Source organism: Hemiscyllium ocellatum, chromosome 10 (genome assembly GCF_020745735.1).
Source record: "Hemiscyllium ocellatum isolate sHemOce1 chromosome 10, sHemOce1.pat.X.cur, whole genome shotgun sequence".
Classification (NCBI taxonomy): domain Eukaryota; kingdom Metazoa; phylum Chordata; class Chondrichthyes; order Orectolobiformes; family Hemiscylliidae; genus Hemiscyllium; species Hemiscyllium ocellatum.
Window position 1 is genome coordinate 34,952,814 of NC_083410.1, and position 22,563 is coordinate 34,975,376.

Sequence of the window (22,563 nt, forward strand, 5' to 3'; positions counted from 1 at the left end):
CAGAAAAATAGCTAAAAAAATAATTATGATGGAGTTGAAATGTCCTGGATAATATAAGACATATAGTTGAGCACGAGGTGTCAAAGAGACTTAAGAAGCCTGGCTGGTTAATATTAGATTACACAATCAGGTGGTGTGGTCTCCTGCAGCAAGCATTTCATTTTCAACTGCAGAGTGTTAGCTGTGACTCAGCTTGAGTCACAAGGCTGTGGGTTCAGATCCCATTCCCAAGACCTGAGAAACTAAATAACCTGAGGTAACACTTCAGTGAATGGTTGAACTGTCGGATGTGATAATGCTGCCACTTTAAAAAGGTTATTTTGTCCTGGCTTTTGTAAAGGCAGAGGTTGTAAATGGCTACAAGAGACTGCATAAATCAGCCATCAGACCAGCTCTTTAGGTTCTATTGTGGACCAACCCAGACTCCTTCAAAATATTTTAAGAAGGTAGCCAAGACCCTAACTTTTATTTTAAAGGCAGATGTGAAGTAGGTGTTCCAAGGTGTAATGCAGCTGGTCAAATCACTCAGCTTTAAGCAAAACACAATTTACTTAAACACTACATTTGAAACACGAACAAAAGAAAACGGAATTTAGAGTAACTTAATTATTGGAAAACTTAACCAACTTGATGCAGCAACTTAAATAATTAACTGTTCCAAAATAGTAACATCACAAACACACCACTGGGCAAAAAGATATATTCAAACCCAGATTCTTACAGAGAACAACATCCAGAGAGATTTGGAAGAAGTCAGTTAGGAATCTTTCACTGAAGCTTGCAAACCTTCTGGTACTCATAAGCTTGTGATTGCTACAGCGAAAAGAAACTAGAAAAACCTGAACGGGGAGAACTGGCTACTCTTTTCCATTGCACAAATTTTTTTTTTAAATCCTAAAGGGCCCTTCTGTTTGTTGACTTACGCAGTCCCTTGTAGCCATTTCAGCACCTCTGCTTTTACAACCTCTCATCATAAAAAAAGGACAAAATAACCTTTTTAAAGTGACAGCATTGTGTTATGGATATGACACCTTTCAGATGAGAACATTAAACAGATACATTGTTTGCCCTCTAGGGTGGATGTCCAAATTCTCTCAGTAAATTTGGAAGGTGAACAAGGGAGCTCTCTCTGATAGTTTGACCAATATTTATCTCTCGAGAAAACAGGTCCCAGCAATACATCAAAGGATCCACAAGAGGATGACTCAGACTAAATTATTCCTGGGATCACAAGCAATCATAAAGTGATTAATCCTGGCAAACCCAAAGGTGAAAATTAGCCGTGGGATTAAAAACTTCAAATTAAAAATTTATATTGACATCAGTTACTATCTAATGCATTCCTTTACTATTTAAAGAGGTGTCTATCTCAGCCTGAATATACTTAATGACCCAGCCTCAACAACCCTTTGTGGTAAAATATTCTATAGATTAACAACCCTCTGAGAAAATAAATTCCTCCTCATCTCTTAAATGTCTTAACATGATTGACCCATTATTGCCAGATTATGCCCTCTGGTCATATATTCTCCCACAAGGGAAATTATCTTTCTGCATCTATCCAGTTATGTTCTTTAAGAATCTTATATGTTTCAATGAGATTGCATCTCATTTTTTCTATATTTCAATGAGAACAGGCCCAATCTACCCAACTATCCAATTCCTCATAAGACAGTCCTTCCATACCTGGTGTCAACCTAGTGGACTTTCTCTGCACTGCCTCCAACACTAATATGTCTTTCCTAATTTAAGATACTTCAATGTCTAATCATGTGTAATTGAGTTACCATACTGGCAGATTATTGCATCATGACTAATATTCAATACATATCCCTTGAATATTTTAATAGTTTTAAGCTTTTTTTGTATCGAAGGTTCTGAGCAGCCAGCTTGTCCTGTAACCAGTACCATTTTTAATCTTTATTGATTAAATATTTTGATTCCATTTTTTTTGTGGACTCCACATAAACATTCAGGTGTATGCACATTTAATTTAACCCTGGCAATTTGCATTAGCTATTTTGAAGTGTAAGTACATATGCTCAGTAATGAAGCAGAGCAGTATGGAATAACATGGCAAGGGGCATTGCTTGTGGTAATTTTTAATCAGGGTTAGAGAGAGGTTACAGTAAGGATGCAGCTTGATCTGTTCTAAATATACTTCACCATGTAGACATGTCATAAGCTTTTTGATTAAAATAGCATCAAAGTTCTCACTTAGGATCCTACTATATAAAATTAGCAGTTGGCTGCCCTTTAGATAAACTTAGAAGAGGAGGGAAGGGCTAATCATTTTTTGATTTTATTTATTTAATATTAAAACAAATCTTGAAATGTTACATCTGTTAAACATATTCCAGTTCATCCCCAATGTTTTGTTAATATTTCATTTGCAGTGATGGGTGCTGACAAAATTTAATGGCAAGGGTTTTGATTATTCCTACGCCTGTTATCACTAGTCTCCTTGAGCAGCTGCACATCTTGGAATACGAAGTGAGTGAACAGAACAGTGAATAAATATAGACATATTATTTGAAATGTCTCAAATGATGCAAGTGTTTAAAGAATGAACCACGGTTCCTGCTTTATTGTGTATGGTTGAATGCTGATTAGAAGTTTCAAGACTCAAGATTACTTGTCAGTTGAACTTACTTGCATAGTTAGAGCAGCGTTGGGAAGGTCTCAGATGACTCATCACATGATTCAAAGCCTTTCACCTCTGTGATTTGTGAGTGCAGTTTTGAGCTTTATTTTGCCTAATTCAACTTTAATCTTGCATCCTGATTTTTTTTTCTGGAATGACAAACTGATCTTTGAAAATGATTCTGTGAGATATAGATCAAAATCTCTTGACCTCACAGAGTAACCCTTCTCACCAACATACACCATGGTCTCTCCAGCTACTCTGCTGAGCCTTCTCTTATGTTATGCACATTACTTTTTTCTCTTCCCTCTATTTCAAAATGCTTGGTGTCCACCACATGCAAGGCCATAACTAAGCTTCTTGAGAATTCCTCCAACTCTTTGCAGAAATGTATCCTTTTGAGTATCAATTTGAGAAAGAGGCTCTCTTTCAAGTAGATCCAAGGGGTAAAAATTTTAAAAAGCAAACCTTAAACTGTGAAGCTAATTAACTGGCTGTGTCAGGTTAGGGGAAACAAAATTTCTTCAGATAATGAAAAGACAACTCAAACTATTAGCAGATTTTTCCAAACCCAAAGAAGCAGCAGTGAAGAAATGCAAACATAAAGCATAAGGAATCCTCAATACAAGCATGTAGTTCTGGGCAAGTAATGGAATAGCTCTGTCACCCTTGTCCCTGTTAGGGTAATCATGGCCGGATGTCCTATGTGTGTCTCTGTTATACCATCCATACCGCCCCACCCACTGCCGAAAGAGTCCATACCCACCATTCCACAAGTCCACGTATCAGACCAACAAGCAAGGAGGAATTGCCAAAACCACTCTAGCCTAGCCATCACATTAGGAAGATGAAGAAAAGAAAAAGAAAAAAGATGTAAAGGAGAGAGAGAGAAAAAAATGGGGGCAGCTTGGAGTGGACGGGCTCAGCCAAGTGTTACATGATAGCTGCAAGAGTCTGTGCAGCAGTGACATGGCTCTGCATCTAGCTCCTTTCTGACCAACATGCAGAAAGGAACGTTTCTCATGTTTGATGTTAGGCTACTCACTAAAACTTAGAAATGATTGGTATCACTTTGTTAGTTCACACAATGTGGTTGCATTAGTTTTAGACCACGTTGATATGTTTTCTTTTATACATTGCATCTAAGTGCAGGATATATTGTGATTGGGATGTTTATGAAGAAGCTCTGACCATAACACTTAATAAGACATTAAGAGTTTGCTGCTTTGTCTTTCTGTGGATAAAAAGCTTTCATGAACATTGCATTTATCAAAGTGAGGTAATTTCCATTGTAAAAGGAATGGTTCTGAAAGAGTTAATGTTGAACTTGCATTAAGCCGAGTGTGATGATATCTCACGTTCCGGATAAAGATGAAGCAATCTCGTATGAGATCCCAATGGAGACAGATGTGTCATCCCTGACTCCTGATAATCTTTGTAATTAAGCTTAAGTAACTGGTTTATTGCAATGACAGCAATGTATGACTCAATCGCCTCGATTGTGGTTTATCTTCTATCGCTGCTAATTAGATAGACTCTTAGACTCCACATAGAAGTAGGATTGATGGCTGCTTTCTACTTTAATCACAAGCTGTAATGGTTGGTCCTGCAACAACTCACATGGTGGTCAGCATCGAGAATCATTGCATAAATACGTTATAGCAATAATGGTGAAAAATTCCCTTCAATTCAGGAGAAAGGATTTGCAGAAGAAAAGTGTGTTTACCACATTAATAACATTCCTGTGTTAAGAAGATTCTTCAAGCTAGCAGTCATCAGGTAAGCAGTCATCAGCACTCAAAAAGCAGCATTATGGCAAAAGCAGCACTCACAAATATAATTTCAACCTCAGAGCAGGTGAAAGCACTGGACAAACAATGTGGGCCGAAAACAAAAAGGTAATTATGCTGAGAGTCCTTACAGAAGACACATTTCTGGCAGCAGTTTGAAGATCAATATGCAGTTAGAAATCCCTATGAAATGTCTAAAGTTTTAAAACACTAGTGCAAAAGGAGAGAAGAAGGAAAAAGGAGCACTTACCCTTCATAAGTGAACATTGTTTTCATCGCAAGCAGAATTCATGAGGCACGGCCACTGCTGAGAGACAAAGAGGCAGAATGTAAGTTCATATCGAGGTTGTAGTAGTGGAAAAATCATAGAGTATAACTAAAGTGTTAAAAGGCAATTTAAAATATTTTAAAGACAGAATTTTATGGAAAAAGATGTCAGTTGAAAGAATTTTAAGTTTGTGGTAAGATGTGGACGTTCACAGTTTAAATTGTAATTTCTGTGGGAACATTTATAAGTGACTCATGCATTGTGTTTTGGCCGTGAAAGGTGAGAAAGCAACCACTGTGGCCAGAAGGAAAAAAGAAATATCAGCCATTTAAGGTGGGAAAACCTTCATGTTACCCACAAAAGATGAGAACCATTTTGATCCCCAAAAGGAATTGGGAAACCCTGACTCGCAGTACAGAGATACACCACTTCCAAAGAAGAGTAATTGGACTTGAAAGACTAATGCTATTCCTCTCTTCACAGATGCTGCCAGACCCGTAACATTTCTCCAGGGCTTTCTGTTTTTATTTCAGATTTCCAGCAGCTGTGGTATTTTGCTTCTCTTTTAGTGCAGTGATATGGTATAGCTATTTACCAGAATTTGAACTATTAAAGAAAGTAAAATGCTAATCTATTGCCATAATACAAAGTTTAAAGCTTTATTGAAATAACATATTATATCATGATAAAACACAGTTGAAGGACGTGCAGACAAATAAAATACTGCAATGTTACTATTACACATGATTTAAATGTTTGAAGAGACCGTAAAACAAGAGAATTAAAACCACATTCATAAATGCAAGATTATAAGCTTAAAAGCCATCAGCATTTACCTAATGCAGAATCATTAAACCTTTGAGAAAAATAGAACAAATAGCACTGAACTATTACACATTCAATGTTACACTAGTGCCTATTCATTTGTAAAGTGAATGTGATGACCACTATAGTACAGAAATAGGGCGTGCCAGCCCCTTTTCTTACAAATGACAGTCTCTGCCATTCAACTCATCTGATAATAAGAATGGGGCGGAGAAAATTCTACAAAGCTAAAAATCACGAGTAATTGGAATATTTTGTTTTTCTTCCCTAAACAACAGCAAATATTGCTGAGGAGACTTGATGACAAGAACAGCAGTAAGATAACATATTCCATCCACTTTATCTACAAGCGGGGGGGACACCCTGCTCAGATTTTAAGGCAGCATCATTGATTCTGCGTTGATTCTGACTCTTCCCCAGCCTGGACTAACAGGCTGAGCTGCAGGTCCAGGTTGACTGCCTGGTGCCTGAATGAGCAGAAGCATCAGTGAAAGAGACGGTTCCCGACAACTAATGATCAGTGGCAGCATCTGGACGAGCGTGGGATGGGGAAGAGGAGAGGTGAAACCCATGTATCCCTAGGCCCATGGCTACAGCTCAAATGCAACAGTCCTGATTGTAGCAGCCTTGGACGCCAAGAGCCCAGAGCTTGTTACAGAGACCCAGGAGTCCGTTTCACAGACTCCAGCTGATGTCAAGCAGTGATTGGAGGAACAGTGAGGGAGGAAAAAAAGCAGTAAAATTTTATTCAGTGTTTCAAGTTGGGCCAATGGGTTATGGAGAGGGATAAAGTGTTCTAACGGTTAACAAATACACAGTGAACTCTGCTAAAAAGTGCATACTGAAGGACACAGATTATAAACAGGATCTGACTCATTTGTTATACCCATAACAGACAATTGAACGTCTTGGCGGCTGTATAGATACAACGATAGAAAACGGTCAAATTGGTAAAATATCTGTTAGTTGTGACTGCCCATGAAACTATTGATTAGCAAGAGTTAGCAGCTACAGGGGACAAATGAATAAAGCAAAAGCAACAATTATCAGACAAAAGCAAAACACAAAAACAGCAACATCTGATCATTTTCTTAAATGAAGTGTTTTAAGTTGTGTGGATTGCCACAGTGCATATCTCAGTCTAAACAATAATGATGTCACTGAATTAAAAACAGTTTGACAGGAACCAAAGAAATCATACAGTGCTTTTTCAAACCATTTAAAATTCAAAGGATTCTCATCGTGCATGTTAGTGTGAGTTTCAGATCAGGTTGATTTTCATTGATTTTTACACTGATCTCAGTTCTGGTATAAACTGGTTGAAGAGTGTATTAGGGCATTTTCCAATAGACAAAGTCAATTTATTAGTAATTTTTATTATTCATTCATAGGATGAGGGTGTTGCTGGCCAGTCCAGCATTTATTACCCATTTCTAATTGCTCAGAGGTCAGTCAAGCGTCAAACACTTTGATGTGGGTCTGGAGTCTAGGGAAGGATGGCATTTTCCTTCCCTGAAGGACATTAGTGAACCAAATTAGCTTTTCCCCTAACAATGGAATCATGGTCATCATTCGACTCTGAATTCCAGATATTTACTGAATTCAAATTCCATCATCTGCCATTGTGGGATTCAAACCCAGGTCTCCAGAACATTATCTGGGTCTCTGGATTAACAGTCCAGCAATAATACCACTAGATCACTGCCTCCCCATCTATAACTAACTTAAATACTCATAAGATTCATTTTAGATCTACTGATGATCTGTGATTTTGGCCTCCCCACAATTTGAGAGCGGTCAGGGAGGAGTGCAATGTAAAAAAGCAAAAGTCCTGGCACATCTCACTTCCAGCCTCTCAAAAGGGACTGTGGAACTACTACACTTTCACTTTTGGACTCTCGGAGTATTATGTTCTATCAACATCTGAAAGAGGCTAAGTCCCTTTCCAACAATGGGGAAAAGAACCAGGAGTGTTCTAGCCATTGTATCACCCTCCTCCCTGCAACAAAGTACCCCCACACACAATGTTGAAAAACAACATATAGGGTTAATACCACTTTAGTGTTTCAGCATACCCTATCTCAGCATATGACATTTTTATCCCTTCTTTTATCCATTCCTTAAATTCCCAGTTATTTCAGTCTTATCTAACAAAAATACTAGAAGTCAGTTTCTACATTGCTTTAGTTTCCAACATTAATCCAACGAATTCACAATTAGAAATGTAATAACTACTGAAAACAGCAATTATCTAGCTGTAATGTAAGTAACACCAAAAAGCCTGGCTTGTTATCCTGTTTGAATCTTGGCTGTGTGCTGCTCATGCTAATATCAGCTGCCTAATTGCAGCATGACATGGTTAAATGGTTGATTTATTTTCAATATATTTGTTGACCTACATTTTGTCTGGCTGGCTTATTTTACAGGGTAAAAAAGTAGAGAAAAATGCATGCAGGGCATTTTATTCCCCTTTGAGTTATCCTGACAAGAGTTTATTGTCAAAAAACAATATTTATGTCTGCTTTTCTTAGAGGGCATACACATAGAATCAGAAATGAGCAATATCTTGAAGCATTCCTATGAGGACTTTTATCTGAACTAATTCTGAAGTGGACCAATTTAGATATATTTGAATGATGAAAAATCTAACATTTCCAGAACGTAAGGTTTCAATTTGAGGTCATCCTATCCTGGGGCATGGTTATATAGATAAAAGTTGTGAACTTTATTGAAATGTTACTCCGCATCTGCAAATTTAGGAGAAAGTGAGGACTGCAGATGCTGGAGATCAGAGTCGAGAGTGTATTGCTGGAAAAGCACAGCAAGTCAGACAGCATCCGAGGAGCAGGAGAATCAACGCTTCGGGCATAAGCCCTTCATCAGGAATTTGTAAATCTAAATTTAGGTAAAGATTTGTGGATTTATAACAGAAATCCAATCTTGTCTTACTCCAACACCCGTAATTTCCCTAGGATTTGCTGGATAGTGATCAAAGGTGCTAATTCTGGTCCTTTTCCCTCCTACTACTATCACTGAGCACAATGTGCTTTCTCAGTTCAAATTGACTAACTCAGCCTACTTGCCAATGGAACCAAATATGTTTTCCATTCTATCTGTCTAGAGACGTTATTACACACTTTTGGAGCAAGTGGGACTTGAACCCAGGCCAACTAGTTCAGACGTAGGGACACGAGAATTGTGCCTCAAGAGCCCTGAGCCTATAGTATATATGTGATTGAACTTTTACCTGTTCACCTAGCAACTGAATAATCACAGAAGACTATCTCTCTTTATGATACTTAAAGGCACTTCCATTTGTACTATTTCCTTTCAATCTGCTCTGTGTAAGTTTGCCATGATTACAATGTCCTACTTACTATTCAATGAATTATATTTAAAAGTGAAAAATAAAACAAAAACAAATATGGTTGAAGTACTTTTTTCTTCCTCTGTGGCAAATAACTGCCACAATGTTGGATTCACTAAGAGGTACCTTCAGAAACTATTTTGTAGGCTGTGCAAGCAATGGGCTTCATTCATACCTTTTCATGAAAATACCAGTAATTCTGCCATTTCATACAAAACTGAAATGTACCTGAATTTGATGGGAGTCTTTTGATTCTTTTGTGTGATTATCCTGTGTTTCAAACTAAATTTTGTAGAAGTCTTACAGCTTAACTAAATCTCTTTATAAACTAACAAGAAATGTATGTAAAATGGTTGTTCATTTGAATCAACTTACCCTCATACCTAATTTATAATAATTTTATTTCATTTATAATGTATGTGTTAACTTCCTATAAGTATTACGTTGATATCTTTCCATATCTTGTAGGTATTTTTACTGCCAAATGATATCAGCCACTCTTATCCATAGTTCATAATGTGGTATTTACCCAGATGACACTTATGATACTTTGCAGTATTTGCCACCTTTATTAACTTGTGGTACTGGATAAAGGTTTTTTGCCGCAGATCCTCCTTTGGCTTTGGGATAGTAAGGACTGGAAGTCAAATCAGTAAAATATGGAGTTGGAAAACACAGCACATCAGACAGCATCAGAGAAGCAGGAAAGTCAACATTTCAGGTCATACCTTTCACCAGGACATCTTTTAGCTTTGCTTTGTCTGGGTGTACCTCATGATTAGTGTGGAGAATACATTAGAGAACATTGAGAAGGGGTGAAAGTGAGGACTGCAAATGCTGGAGATTAGAGTCGAGAGTGTGGTGCTGGAAAAGCACAGCAGGTCAGGCAGCATCTAAGGAGCAGGAAAATCGATGTTTCAGTCAAAAGCTCTGTTCATAGATAACAAGAAGATTCAGCAATAAGTACAACTACATTTGGTCACATACAACTTAGGGTACTGGGCCAAATACATCTGATCCCACTAAAAACTAGAGTAGAACTTGTTCTTTCCACCCACAGACTGTGTGTGGCATTAGTAATATGGGTGGAGCCAATGTAATATGAACATCATCCCCCTCAGAACTGTTATGCTATAAAATACCTCATATTCCTTGCAAATTAAGCTGTCATGGTAAAATACTTTTTAAAAAGTTACTTAAAAATGGGAATGAATCTCTGGAATTTGGTTCAAATCTATCATGATTAATGAGAACAAAGACTCATCTGTTTGTTGCAGTCTTCCGCCTACTTGAAATGAGTTTAAGCAGTTTCAGTTTAGTTCCTCGATCAGTAATGTTTCAAAACACAAACCTGCCTCATGTTGGACTTTAAATTGGCATTGCTGAGGTGATTGAACTGCAAAATTGAAAAATCTGTGCCCTGGTGCATTCCACATATTGAAGGCCCATGTTGGTTTAATTAAGCCTTTCATTTCACTTAGTCAGTCTATATGACTGAGGAGAAATTTATGTTGAAACGGAATACACACAATGGGGAATAGTCTGTTCAATAGCACACACATCCATTACTTTGCCAAGCCCAAAATACTTGCAAAAGGTAATGTGCATAAATAATGCACACAATACTCATTTTATGAATTAGAACATCCTCAGAAAAGGTTAAAAACAATTATTTTATCTCTGAACTTATTTGTATTGATAGCTTTATAGTCATAGAATCATGCAGCATGGAAACAAACCCTTCAGTCCAATTCATCCATGTCTAACAGTTATCTTAAACTGATGTAGCTTCATTTCCCAGCATTTGGCCTCTATCCCTCAAAACCTTTGAACCTGAGTAGGAATTACCAGCTTGTAAATGGATCTTCATGGAAGCTATTTTTCTACACATTAGTATTTTGCACCTCACAAAATAAGATCAGACCTTTATAAGTTTACTACTTGGCAAGATATGTGGATACTCTACATCTGTTTGAAGTTGGGTACACACTCCGATAGGAAGAACTTGCAGAACTCTCAGCTCTTGCTCAAAACATAATTGTCTTTTTTTTTCCAGACTTCTAATACATTTTTACCCAAGGTCTATTTAAAAGATTACATCAGAAATAAATCAGTGATGCGCATTTTAACACTAATATTCAATTTGATGCACAAAACTTTTTCTAAACACTTGTCCCTATATTAAGACTACATTGCTGTGCAAGAAGAGATTCAGTCCCCTTATGATCCAAAACCTGCATCTTATTTATTCCAAGACATGTGTCAATGTGCTCAAATTCAATTATTAATCTCTAATCACAAATACACTTACTGGAGGTGAAGTAGGCTGTTCATCACATTTTTCTATTATTTCAAAAGATGGTCAAAAATAGTATAAGCAGGCTATTTGATGAGGTTTATTTACATAGAATGCTACTATGTAGAAATGTACAGTACTAAAACAATGTAAATCTTCAAAACTAAAAGATCAACATAGACTACAAGGATTTATTGTAACCTTTTCATGCTGATATATTTTATAGTTTCTTATCAAGAAATGCCTGAAAATGGATTCGCATGGAGATTTACCTAGGAACCAATGCTCATAGTGACCTTATTGGCTCCACAGGTTCAGCGTTCTATTACAACTGACAACTATAGACTACAGAATAGTCCGGTGCTTGAACTGATATGCTGTAATGAAAAGACAGGAGAATTGGAACATTAATAAATTTACATTGCAGCAAAGCAAGAGTTAATAGTCAAACTGAATTATACATTGGTGCTTTCCCAATTGTACCGTTCTCACCTACTGAATAAGAGAAAAACCTATTTGTACTTGTCCCATCACCATGATGGTGATGCAAGTAACACTTCTGTTAAGATCAGGAGTGAGAGTCTGACTTTGATTCAGACAATGAGAACAAGGGAATGACACACAAAGCCGACAGCTGGTTGAAACTATTTACAGTTGACATTATCATGAGTATTAAAAAGTACATAAAATGAAAACAGAAAGTAGCCTTAAAATCAAAGTTGAAGCACAGTATGAATGGTTCAGTAAGTTTACCTAACACAAGCTAAGAGCTCAGTTGGAGAACAATTCCAGGTTCAATCCCAAAACTTTGTTACTCTAATTAATTGTAGCCTACAAGTGGTGGTTTAGAGATAATGAAATTATTCAGGATTCTAACTCCTGAAGTTGGCCCTACTAAAATTTTCTGTACATATTTAATGTTGGTTAACCTTCTCCCTGATGATGCCCACTGAAATTGTTTTTTGGCAGTCGTAGTCATAGCCACAGGATGGTACTTTGTGTCAATGGAGCTTTATCTCTGTAAGGAGCCAAAATCTTCAGGACAGAAAGAGAGGCAAGCAAACTGGCAAATAAATTATTTATTTTACATTGTTGAGGAGGCACAGATAGAGAACATTTAGTCCATCATTTCTATCTTTCCTTCTCACTAAATCATGATGATTTGTGACTTGGAGAGGAACTTTTGTGGGGAGGTATTCCCATGCATTTGTTGCCCTTGTCCTTGTAGATGGTAGAAGCTGGAGGTTTGAGAGTACTGACCAAGGAACCAGGGTTGGAGGTGGCAGTGCATTTTATAGATGGTAATGAAGGGAGTGAATGTTGAAGGTGGTGGATGAGGTGCAAGTCAAATGGGTTGTCTTGGATCATGTCAAGCTTCCTGCATGTTGTTGGAGCTGCCCCTATCCAATAAAATGAAGAATATTCCTTCACAATCTTGAATTGTGCCTTGTAGATGATGGCCAGGCACTGGGGAGACAGAAGGGGAGTCACCTCCTGCAACTATGATGCAAGATCACTTTGTACAGTTGATTTATCCAGTTTCTGGTGCATCTGTGTCTGTATTTAAGAAGTGATAGCACCTAAATTAATAAACTGAGTCGAGCAGTCTACAAAACTGGTACCTTCAAAAAGGAAAAACATTCCATTAATTCCACAGTAGACATTGAAATAGTTTGCTGGAGCAAAGCAGAAAAAGCATTGCATTTTATATTTGTTACACTTAATCTGAGAGCCCAACATGTTGACACTGGATAATAAAAAATGCAGAATGCAATCCATTCCCAAGAACTGGCATCTCACATTTAATTATCGTATTGATTCACCATCAGAAACTGGTTACTCAGTGCAGGTGAATTTTAATGATCAATTTAAGAACATATAGTTGTGCACAAGAACCATTTGCATCATGACTGGAGAAATTAATTTCTATCGTGCTGCCTGTTAAAATTTCAATTGGTGGTATTCACCATTTTCCAACTAATAATGTGGAGAAAATAAGGTGTGGCTCATGTCTGAATTTCTGAAACAAGAGAAGAAAATGCTATAAACACTCAGTAAGCATCGGTGGAATAAAAACTCAAATTAAAATGTCAAGTGTGGCCTCCTTCATCAGAACTGGCATTTCTAATGTGTATTGCTGTCAGGTGAAACTCCATACAGTGAAAAGATAAAATTCAAGAACAATAAGAAGCCGCATAATATGGCATATCGCAGACTAGAGGTCAAATATTAATTTTCAACATTTCTAAAAGCAAAGCATGTGTGATGAATAATGCTTGGGCCACCCAGACTGAAGCTCATGGGAAGCAATTGCCTGAACCTTAGATATTGACATACCCCAGAACGTAGCTCTTGGTCTTATATATGAAGGAAAAGTATTCAGTCTTGTAACATATTATTCCATAACAATTCAAATAGCTGTACTAGCAGTGTATTCTGTAAGTAAATGCATGGAATTACCTCCTGTCTATCCCAAATGGGTGTACTTGAATTATGTGAATCTATTATATTCTCATTTCCTCTGGAATGCAGTATGTAACAAGAGCTAAAATAATTTGCTGTATGTTGTAGGTGCTATACTAGCAAATAGAGTTTACTGCAAAGCTTGCATCAGAAGTTATTTCATTCCTAGAGAATTATTTCACCATTCAGTTATGTAACGTAGATAAATACACAGGGAACCTCTGCATGGTAAAAACAACAAAATTTTGGATTCAGGTTTATTGAAGAGGCTTCATAGAAGAAATAGAGGCTTCATAGAATCCCTACAGTGTGGAAAAAGGATATTCAGCCCAACAAGTCCACACTGACCAGTCTCTGAAAAAGGATCTCCTTGTATGTCCAATTGAATCCATCACAGAGCCGACTTGTGGAGTAATAAAACTAATAGAAGAAAACACAGAGCTGTGAAATATTATATAACCATGCAAAGGATTTGCATGTGCTGATAATAGAATTTGTAAGTATAGTAATGTACTGCTAATGCTGTTTACCTTTCTGTCTTGAATTGTCAAAAAAAATCATTGAACATGTATAGTCAAACACAATGAGGATAAGATATGGTTTGGGTCTTCGGTTTATAGTGAGTGAATAAAGCACATTCCATTTTTTATTACAAATAATTATGGAATTTTTATTTGTTTTGGTAATTCATTGCTTCATAAAAATGGAAGCAGTGACCTTGCCTTAACTGTACAAAGCAGCTGCTATTCTTGAGAATTAGAGCAACATTTCCACCTGTGATCTGATAAGTTACATTCAGTTCCAACATACTGGCGTGAATCTTCCCAGAAATTTACCAGGTCATTTTCATCAAGTTTCTCAGACTATATCTGTTTACAAGGCCTAATGAATTTTCTTGTGCTATTGTCCCAAGCACTAAGACCTATGTTCTGGGGTATGTCAGTGTCTGAGGTTCAGGCAATTGCTTCCCATGAGCTTCAGTCTGCTTTTCTTGTCCAACGCATGCCCGATTCTCCCACTGATGTAGACAGAGATACTTGTCACTGCTAGGAGATCTCATGATCCCTGGCACTCATACCAGTCCGAAGCTGCCCTGCACAACCCGTAACATTGGTTCCCAACATTTCAAAGAATGGGAAATTGGTGCCCTGCTTTGTGGAGGTCCAATGGTGGAGAGGAGGGACATCCTCTTCACAAGGACTAGCAGAGGAGGCCTTGACACCATATACTGCCAACATGGTCTGAGCTTTCCGTCTGTGTCTTCTTTCTCCTTCTTTCTTATCTTCTTTCTTGGGTTGTATACTGTATTCCGCTGACAATGTTTGTTTGAGAGATTTTAAAATGTTGATGGTTCTCTTACTACATATATGGCACACCCTTCCTTAAGAGTTTGTTTGAAGGAAGTGCTTTGTCAGTAAAGTTTGATACGAATGGTGTGGAAGTTACAAAGTCAAAGATATCTCTGCAGATCTTTTTCTTAGGGCGTAGGCATGTATCTTACATCTTTGTCTTTGTCTGGTCAGGACAGATCCCATAACCTGAATAGATACAGCCAAAAACACTGATCTTCTTGCTGTTGAAAGTGTGTCCTTCACAACAAACTGCTGATAGTAATGAGAGTAGATTTTGGTTGTGCTCTTCATTGTTTTTGCCCATCACGCAATATCATTGGCAATACATACACAACCAGGAATACTTTCTATAATTTTGACTATACGCCACTAGAATAGATCCTGATTGACAAACAGACCAAAAGCTAGTCTTTGGAAGCAATATTTCCCAAAAACTGTTTTGAAAGTGGTGACTCCTTGAAATTTCTTGGCCATTGAATCAATTAATGCCCAGAAGGAAAAACAAAGAACTGCAGATGCTGGAAATCAGAAATAAAAACAGAAATTGCGAGAAAAATTCAGCAGATCTAGCAGCATCTGCAGAGAGAAAGCACAGTGATCATTCTTCAGAAAGTTCCATGTTTGGCATCTCTTTGGGGAAGAAGTTAGCTCCCGTGGATTGGGATTCAATTTCTCCAGTGTTGGAATTGTGTATGAGCATTTCTTTAGAATAGGTTTTGACCATCTTGGATCCAAACACACCCTGATTGTGCCAACTCTCTTCAGTACATACATAATGAACTGCACCAGTCTGTACATTGATGCACACAATAGATTATGCCCTTACATTCCATGTCATCCAGCTTACTCTTAAGATTCTCTTGTGTGTGGACATTACACTTCCATGATAACCAATGAATGGAATTACACCTTTGCTGATGTGCAACACTGCATTGCCTTTGAAGTTTTCTATGATATCAAATATGTCTGCGCACAATTGGTGCAAGTCCTGAACTGACTCAGTGAGAAGATTCTTGGTCTCTTTTGTTGTAATTGACATCTTGATGATCTCATGAATAGTCACAGTATTGAGATTGGAGCATGTCAGCAATCCTGCTATCATTGGTCAACTCACATCCAACAGATTAAATACTTGTTGATCCATGTAGAATTGCCTTACGTCATTTCTTCATCAATGCACCATTACAAGAATGGGTATGTCTTTATATGCTGTCAATTTTGCTGTGGTAGATTTTATCATTAACTTCTAATGATCCAGGTGCATAAACTTCAGAATTCTGATTGGTGGGATGTTTGCACTAGTTCCAAAATTGAATTTCTGGACACTTGAGTGTATATTTGCCAGTTTTATTTGGACATGTGTTACAAATGGCATCTGTTTGATTTCATTCATACAATGCATTATATTCATAATTTGGAAGGTTTTCAACTTTGAACCTTTGCCCTGATTCTTCTTGTTGCATGATGTTGCCTCCAATTTTAGCCTGTGGTCACATCCTTGGGACCATCTTTCTTGTACAGATGAAATCAATGTCTTTTTTCACTGCATGAGTTGCAAAGATCTTGGAATACATGGCAAGGGTGCAACATACCTCCCAAACAGCTTTCTTGCTTTCTTCTTCCTGGCTACCTCATCAGTAATGGTAACTGCAACAAATGCTTGCAAATTTCTTATCCAATTATAATGGTTTCAGATTTTCTGTTACCCAGGATACCTTTATAGAGATATATTGTAGAACTCCCCCTGTACAGTCAAGGCTCCTGACACTCATTTTGAGAATGCGAGGAGTCTGCTCTATTTGACTGTGGGTCATCACTTGTTATAGCTTGAGCTTCATTTGCAGTCACCAAAAGGTAATTGTCAACTACCTTCCCAAAGATATGTCTAGATCCTCAGAAGACAGGTACAGATCTGTGTCAGTGTATGAAAAAGCTGAGGAAATTAGGAACTCCTCAGAATAAATGAGATCTGGCATTTTCCAAAGTACCATGTACCACCAGGCAGGAACAGGTTGTTGTTCTCACTCACTACCTACACATTCAGGGAGTTGAAGTGTTTCCCCTACATGAAGGCATCAGGTTGATGTCTTATTGTCCTTATGATGATGCAGGTTCAGTCAATAGACTCCTGTACATGAGGGAAACCCATTAATATTTCAAGCCCTGGTCCTCTACGCCTGAGACACCAAATCCATTGGGAAGTTATGTGTTCTCCTACTCAAGCAAAAATGGAATAAGTGACTGCCTTGATGTGGCTGACTGTGAGATATCACAGAAGTCTTTGATTGAGCCCCAAAAATAAAAGTCATCTCCATAAAAATTCAGAACCACCATTGTAAGCCAAAGGCAGAACATGAGCATTGTTGTCAAGATCTTGCTAGACCATGGCACATGGTTAGGTGATCAGTTTCCTTTCTGCATTGATTGTCAGTCATATTGAGAGATCACTTTGACAATTGTTGGTCCCTTACATCAGGGCAGCTGTGTACTCTTTGTGAACACTGTACTGCCTCAAGCTTTACTGGTCCATTCCCTCTGACATTCTGGTGATCAAACTCATATTTCTCTATGATGCATACACATAAAGGTGCCATTCTCATTTTATCAGTACTTTGTCATGATGCACACTCTTTCCTTCTTTGGTACACTCTTTAGCTTGAGTCGCAAAGGGTGAAAGTATTTGCCTGTCCAAGGCAGACTCCACTATTTAATTCCCTGAGATGACAGTCACACATTTGAGATTATAATTTGTGGAAGTTCTATGGAATTTGTTTAACATTTTAAAGCTATCTCAGTTGAACCATACTGCTCATAGATGTAAATCTTAGAATCTCTGGAGTCTTCCATCCTTATGAAAATTCAGGCTCTAGACTCAACAGCTTTTTAGTGAAGATATGGATTTCTGGGTTTTCTGAGTTTTACTAATTACATCCTGTCCATTGAAGTGTATACTCACTACTACTATTCTATGTCTCCAACCTTCCAATTCATGTTAAAATGTTCTCTTCAAATCAATTGCTTTCTTTTTTTTATGAACAGTCATGAATGAGGATCTCTCTCATATCTTCTCGAAGTCCCTTATAAATAACATCTAAAATGACCCTTATATGTACTAACTCTTCAAAAACTTCACTGAGATTAGTAGACATTGCTTATCCTTTGCAAATCTGCATGAATTGAATCATCTCCAGTTTACCCAAGCATTCACTCATTCTGCCAAGGCATTAATCTTTCGCATCTTTTCAGAGGTCACTCTGTCCATCAAGCTGAAAAGTGCTGGAACGGACAAATTGAACATTTTTTCTCCTTCAGGCACTTGGAGCTCTACATTAACCCACACATGGTGATGTGGGTGAGAGTGAAAATCTAAACCAGGATTTCTGGACGTGCAACTTACTGGTGAGGTGGAACACTTTATTAATATATTAACCCATGTCCTCTCAGTCTGACAAGGAGCCTGATTCAAACTTAATGGTTGCTGCATTTGTCACCCAGGCCTCAAAAAATGGGGCAGTAAGATTAGTGCCTTTTAGAGAATTCTCTCTGAATCGGATGTAACAGAATTGCTTCCTTCCAGTTCCTTGTGGAAGTCTTTGGTTTCTTCTCTGATGAACACAATCTTTCTCTGTCTGCCATCAAGTTCCAATCTCATTGCTTTCTCCCACCATAGCCGATTCTTCACCCATCCCACTTGATGGCCAATCCTCATACCATCCCCCAACTCAAGATATGACATGCCACTTTCCCTCCTTGAATGGACTCTCTCTACCCAAATGCTTGCTTTTCCATCCATGTCCCCACCATTCTCCACCACTATCCCAGTTTCAAATTTCCAAGTGCCAACTCCACGATTCCCCAACTGATCTTTGCTTTTCCACCTCTTGATTTGCTGGATTATTGGGTGAGAAACAGAAGAAAAACATAATAATGAAGTTCTCAACCTTGGCAGCTTTCCCCCATGATCTGCTGTTCCGTCCTCATCTTGCTGTAAAGATCAGGGTCTCAAACTCTGTACCATGTATGTACAGGTCAGTCTCAACATTGGAGGTGGGTTTCCTTACTATGACAATCCCACTTAACTTTCTCTGAGAGTAAAATATAATGCCAGTTTAATTAGTGTCAAACTCACGAGTAATTTCATGTTGTGAGCTCATGCCCATCAGACACATGATTAGGAAATGGTCCAAAAACATTTCACACAGGATTGTACGCGCCAACATATTGAGGTTGACTGCAATTTTTATGAAATTCTAATCAAATGCATCTGTTCACATGTTTTACATTGCAGTGAAAAAGAAATACAAGTATTCTGCAGGTACTTTAAACACAGCCAATAATAGGATAGTGATTATTGTTTCACTTGATTTAACATCAGATAGATTAGTAAAGTGTGGTAGGAAGGAGTTACCAAGTCATTTTACAATATCAGGGAATTTTAGAATAGGCTTAATTCCTGACACAGCCAGGAGCAACAATTGTGAAAGTTTTATTGCAGAGATACCACACTGCTCATATGCATTCCAGTATATTCCATTCAGCAAACATTTCCAGTGGTTATCTACATTTTAAAACAAAAATATATTTGTTTTAAAGTGTGCCATTGAGATCCAGTTATATCATTGTATCTTTGATTTCAACATGCTGCTTAAGCAAATAAGGTAAAGGAGAATCCAAAGGGCTTTTATACATGACTTATGAACAAAAGGGGAACTACGGAGAGTATAGTGTCCCACAAAGATCAGCAAGGCAGCCAATGCGTGGAGCCGCAGGAGATGGGGTAGATACTAAACAAGTATTTTGCATCAGTGTTTACTGTAGAGAAGGACATGCTAGATATAGAATGTGGGGAAATAGACAGCAACATCTTGAAAAATATCCATTTTACAGAGCAGGAGGTGTTGGATGTCTTGAAACACATAAAAGAGGATAAATCCCCAGAACCTGATAAGATGTTCCCTAAAATCTGTGAGAAGCTAGGGAAGTGATTGTTGGACCCATTGCTGAGATATTTGTATCATCGATAGCCACAGGTGACATGCTAGAAGACTGGAGGTTGGCTAAAGGTGGTAAGGAAATGCCAGGGAACTATAGACCAGTGAGCCTGACTTCAGGGGTGGCAAGCTGTTGGAAGGAATCCTGAGGGACAGGAATTACATATATTTGGAAAGGCAAGGACTGATTAGGGATAGTCAGCATGGCTTTGTGTGTGGGAAATCATGTCTCATGAACTTGATTGAGTTTTTTGAAGAAGTAATGAAGAGGATTGATGAGGGCAGTGCAATGGACGTGATCTAAATGGACTTCAGTAAGGCGTTGACAAGGTTCCTTACGGGAGAGTGGTTAGCAAGGTTAGATCTCATGGAATACAGGGAGAACTAGTCATTTGGATGCAGAACTGGCTGGAAGGTAGAAGACAGAGGGTAATGGTGGAGGGTTGTTTTTCAGACTGGAAGCCTGTGACCAGTGGAGTGCCACAAGGATCGGCACAGGGTCCACTACTTTTCGTCATTTATATAAATGATTTGGATGTGAACATAGGAAGCATAGTTAGTAAGTTTGCAAGACACACCAAATTTGGAGGTGTAGTGGACAGCGAAGAAGGTTACTTCAGATTACAACAGGATCTTGACCAGATGGATCAATACGCTGAGGAGTGGCAGATGGAGTTTAATTTAGATAAATGTGAGGTGGTGCATTTTGAAAAAGCAATTCAGGGCAGGAGTTTTACATTTAATGGTAAGGTCCTGGGAAATGTTGCTGAACAAAGAAACCTTGGAGTGCAGGTTCACAGTTCCTTGAAAGTGGAGTCACAGGTAGATAGGATAGTGAAGAGGGCATTTGGTATGCTTTTGTTTATTGGTTAGAGGATTGAGTACAGGAGTTTGGAATGTCATGTTGCAACTATACTAGACATTGGTTAGGCCACTGTTGGAATATTGCGTGCAATTCTGGTCTCCTTCCTCTTGGAAGGATGTTGTGAAACTTGAAAGGGTTCAGAAAAGATTTACAAGGATGTTGCAAGAGTTGGAGGATTTGAGCTATAGGGACAGGCTGAACAGGCTGGGGCTGTTTTCCCTGGAGCGTCAGAAGTTTAAGGGGTGACCTTATAGAGGTTTATAAAATTAAGAGGGCATGGTATAGGGTGAGAGGGGAAAGATATAAAAGAGACCTAAGGGGCAACTTTTTCATGCAGAGGGTGGTGCTTGTATGGAATGAGCTGCCAGAGGAAGTGGTGGAGGTTGATACAATTACAGCATTTAAAAGGCATCTAGATGGGTATATGAATAGGAAAGGTTTGGAGGGATATGGGTCAGGTGCTGGCACATGGAACTAGACTAATTTAAGAATCTGGTCAGCATGGATATGTTGGACCAAAGGGTCTTTTTTATATACCACAAATCTCTGTGATCTATATCATTCATTTTTAAAAATTAACTTATTTTTCCTAATCTACATGTTCAGAGATGTTATTATAAACCTATGGAGCAGGTGGGACTTGAACCTGGATCTCTTGGACCACAGGTAGGGACAATACCATTGAGGGCTCCCACATGTCTCTCTCATGGCAACCATATCCAATTCACAACATTTGTGAGATGTGTATGTCTATTTAGATCTCTTTTTTTACTTGGCTGCTTGTCTCCACACTCAAACACAGTGAAGTTGTACAAGGTATTGCTTGTACTCCAGAGAGAGTTTGCGGTTGTTAACTTGAAGCAACTCTCTTGAACAACATGGTGAGTAATTTTAACAAACTCGCTGGCTGCTATACATGTAGGATCAGGTTGCCTTCAATAGAGATTCATATTAGGCAGGATGTACGTGCTCTTTTATACATTGACACAGCCTGTTTTGAGTTATATCAACCTGTTGCCTCATTCCTTCCTGCTTTGTCGGGGTTTTAAGCGTTTGTTATATAGAGTTTGTGTTTTGCACTTCAGACCATGGTTTCTGCTAAATTCCAGACGATCTCAAAAAACAAGGAGGTGGAGTGGTCATCTCTATGATGCCTAAGTGTTTTCCATTCCAATGTGGTTTCAACGGAGAAAGTGCCTTTATGTGCTATTATTAGCTAATAATAATAAAAAAAGTTGGAATCTCAGTTTAAAGGTTTTGAAACAGTGAATTTAATTTATGAACACTGTTCAACTTGGTTTTCTTCAGTTGCAGACTTCAGAAACATGGTAATGTTCCCAGTCTTATATTGGACCTGTTCATCTGTATTGAATTAACACTGCAAACTCTCTCAACATTGGAGGAGAGAACCATCAGCGGAGTCAGTCACGCAATGTGGTTTTGTTTCATTTCCAGGGATACAACTTGAGTAAGAGACTTCTAATTATATTGCAGCATCAAGAGGAAATTTAAACATGTTCCATACTTGAAACTTTACTATTGTTAACTATCTTGATTAGAAGGTGTCATCTTTGGAGACAAACTTGGCAGATTGAAAGACTAAACTCAAATGAAGCAAAGCCAAAACCGCAGATGTAGCCATCTTCCTGTGAGTACCATGACATGTGGGTAGGTAATGATAGAGAGGATGATTCTGGCTGTT